Below are 4,151 nucleotides of genomic sequence, written 5' to 3' on the forward strand. Positions count from 1 at the left end.
GCTTGGCTTGGCGAATAGGCTATCATTAGAAGTTCAACTTGAAATCATAAAAGTGGTCTCAGAGGATATCGGCTGTAGAAGGAGGGTGGGATGGGAAGTACATCTCCCAAATAACCCCTCAAATAACCCCGTGATAGCTAGAAGGTCGGAGTTGGAAAAGCGTATAGTTGGGAGTCTTAGATGCTTGAAGTGAATTAGCTACCCATGAAACTGATTTTCCCCCACCCCCGCAAGTTTGGAACGTTAACGGGATAAATAAAAAGTCATTGGGAGATTGTTTAATCAAACATTACCGGGTTTAAACGTGAAATTGAACTCGATTTTTGAACAGTTTAGTTTGAGATACCTATGGTGAGGGTGGCAATCATAACGATTTTTGTAGGGGGAAAGTTCCGTTGGAACCTTGCACAAAAGGTACCAGAGTAAATGTCACCGACAATCACATTTATAAGTATAACTAAAACTCAAAAAGACAAACTTAGGAAAAAGTTACGAAAAGTCTACCCTTAGGCAGAACAGAATTAGCTACTAGTAGTTGAGTTCTCAGTCAGCGGGAGAAAAGTTGCGCTGAGAGAGCGGACGGTTGCATCTCATAGTTAGTTCGAGAGAACAATTCGACACTTGTGAGGATAGTGATTTTTACAAGTGAGTGCGAAAACGTAAAAGTAAGGATATCTCAAGAGGGAGAGACAGTTGATTGAGCTATTGAACACCAGACGAGCATAGCGGGTTACTTAGTGGTAATGGGAAATTCAATTGCAATTAGGTAATTGTGTTGATAAATCGCAAACCCTTGCCTTTTGAGTAGATTATTAGATCTTAATCTGGTCACCCAGAGCTGTCTATATTTGGACTTTTTTGTATCTGAATTTAATGACTATTGAAAGCTAATGTGATAGTGAAGAAGACCGATACAGCTACAGAACAGTGGCAAAAAGGGAAAGCAGCTTAATAGAGAACAGAATAATTGCCACCAACTTAACGCTTTCCAGATTGTGGATTGCACTGAATCTCGGTCACCCTGCTGAATTCAGTACGCAAGTGATCTTTTTGCGGTCTCGTTAAGAGAGAAAAAAAGAACGAACCAAGAAAAGCAGTCCACTAAATCTACAGGCAATTGTCAGCAATTAATCAAATAGTCAACGAGTGATTTGTAAGAAGTTTTCAGAGTACAGTGATAAATAATGCCGGTCAAAGCACTTTTCATTTTTTTTTCTTTCCCGCGTTCCAGACTTAGATATTTTACTTTTATCTCATACAAAAGACCGAGAAGCAATAACTAACGGGAAAAGTTCCTAAAATTTCCCCAGAAAGCCCTCGAGAATAAGCGTTTAATCGTCGTTCCCCAGGTATCATCGTATTAAAGTTGAATGGTAAAACTTGAATTGTCTAGGGAATTTCTGGTGACTTTGTAGCTTACATCAGTTCAAACAATCATTTTTATGATAATTTATCATGCATAAATAATCAGCGTAACGTTTTCCAAGCAATCCCAATTTTTTTTTGAAAATTGGATAAAATAATACAACCAAAAAAAAGGCTTCGTTTTATACGAAATGAGGGAAAAAACAGCACTACACAAAACTGTAATTCTAAACAAAGTTTTGTCTATCAAAACTCATTTTGTGTAGCTCGTCAAAAAAAGAAAAAAATGCATCAAAAAAATTCCATAAACTATACAAACAGATCAAGTTTTAGGTAAGAAAATGTACGTTCGTAAGAGTGGCGCGGGGTCAGCCCTTGTGATGATAATAGCCAAAAAGGTTTTTAGTTGCAAACACCTGGAAATGGCAACTAGTTCAGATGTTAAAAAAGATCTTTTAATGTGAATCCAAATTCAAAAAGTGAGCTTTAAAATCTTCAAAGTCAGTGGCGTGCGCAGAAATTTTTCCTAGGAGAACAAATTTGAACATCTTGTCGATCATCTTTTATGTTGACCAATTTGGTTTGGCGAGATCTTAAAAAATTATAAGAACCCTATTTTGTCAAAAATTGTCTGCAGCTCAGGCAAATTTAAAAAAAAAACCTGCTAAAAAAGACGTTATGAGCACTTTTAAGAAAAATTTTACCAAAAGCTGCGTTTTTTATGCGCGCTTTTCAAAAACAAAATAATTATAATGGCGCCAAGGCGCCTTTAGAAATTTTTTGATGTTCGCCAGGCAAAAATGGATCATTATGAAACTGTTAAAATTGGTAAATATATACCAAAACGGGGATCGTTTGGAAAAAATTGGCAACCAGAGTTGAGGGAGGAGAGTGGCTCAAAATTTTGTTCCCATTGTCAAAACTGACAAAGAAACAGATACCTGTGACAATATTAGTTCTCATTGTCTCAAAAAAACTGGAAACATTAATTAATTGATATTACGTCTGAAAACTTCAAAGTTTTAAATATTTTTGTCTTGAACTTTTCAGCAAACTAGCCTCAACAATTTTAATGTTGAGATTTGCAAAATTCTAGATTCTTAGGTCAAGCCATGTGCGGATTTAGTGGGGGGTGAGGGATGGACGCTTTGTTTCTCAGGGAACTGACCTCTTCACCGACCACAGGGTCCCCCTTTTGGTATTATTTTATAACATCCATCTTAGGCTGACCAAACCTAAAATTTCAAACGCATTTACGGGGAGTGCGCGCCAAAAAATTGAAGGGGAGCGCGCCACAAAAAACGCAATTTTTTGATCAAAATTTTCCAAAAAGCGCGTCAAAAACAGCATTTTTGACCTGTTTTTCAAAAGTTTGCCAGCGTCAAAATAGGGTCTTTATAATGTTCTGGAAGCCCTCGGAAAATCAATTTGGTTGAACTAAAAATTCGACAACTTTTTTGAGCTTTTTTTAAAAAAATCTGCCCCCCCCCCATCGAAAAAACTCTAGATCCGCTCCAATTTTAAACTATTTGATAGTTAAAGTTCTATCATAAGAATAAGAAGCATCAACAGAAACTTATACCAAACCGGCTAGTCGAATTTTTTGCAAGACTGCTGAACTGATATAATTACAGATCATACAAAATGCCCTGGTCATAAAAATGAAGTGATCTGATCATGTTCAATACATGACGTTTTTGGGTGCAAATTTTCCATTTTTAAGTTCTTTTGAATGCGATTATAGCTAAATGCATGATATTACGGCGTGGGGTTGAAATACTTTAATTATAGGTAATTTTCCACCACATTGAACTTCATATTTCAATTTCGCAACACTAAATTAGGTTTGCCATTTTGAAATTCAAATGAGGGGGAGGAGCAGAAAAGAGACGGTCTTGAATACTCTTCAATTGACCTAAATTAAAACTTCATCACCTTGAGGCTGTGATAAAAATCACAAAAACGAAAAGTTCTGTAGTACAAGTAAAAAATACTGAGTTAAAATACATAAGTTACAAAAATAATTTTGTCCAAATGGTTTTTCTCAAATTTAACCCAAAGAATATTTAAAATGAGAAGATAACCTGATGTCTGGGATTGTTCTGTGTGACACTCTGCGGTTGACTCCTTCGCACATCTTGTGTCCGTGTGTTTGTTGTTGACATATTATAACAACCAAAATAAAACTCCAAAATAATTAAAATCAATTAATAATTTTTGTTCAAATAATTTTTTCTCCAAAAAATGACCCCGAAATCGCTCTTGCAAAAACGATACTGTGGCGTAAACTAGAAGTATTATTGCCAATTTAATTGACTTTTAAGTCATATCCATGACTTCATAGAAAACATGCCGCTTGGTTCAGTTAAAAAAATAGGTCTTTAAATTTCAAAAAATGTTCGAGCAGTTGAAAAATCATTATTTGATGATTTAATGATTTCAATTCGTTTGTAAATTTTTGTTAGAGACCCGTTCAAAAAAAATACAAAAAATCAAAAAATATTAAACAAATAAATAGCGGCCCAAAAACCAATATGACACATGCAAAAACAGATGATATGAAATTAAAAACATAACCGGAAGTGATATCACATGCATGCAAATGAGCATTTTGATTCAGCATGAACTTGTTTGCAAAAATTGCATTCATATCAATTGCATTAATTTTTTTATGAAAATACATAACCTCTGGAGCCTTAAGTTGCGAGAAAAACCTGAATGATTTCAGGAACTGTGCTAGAAAGGAGACACGAGTACGCATTCAGTTCTGGTTGGATGCACTTGAT

The sequence above is a fragment of the Symsagittifera roscoffensis genome, chromosome 7 (assembly GCF_963678635.1).
Source record: "Symsagittifera roscoffensis chromosome 7, txSymRosc1.1, whole genome shotgun sequence".
Taxonomy (NCBI): Eukaryota; Metazoa; Xenacoelomorpha; order Acoela; family Convolutidae; genus Symsagittifera; species Symsagittifera roscoffensis.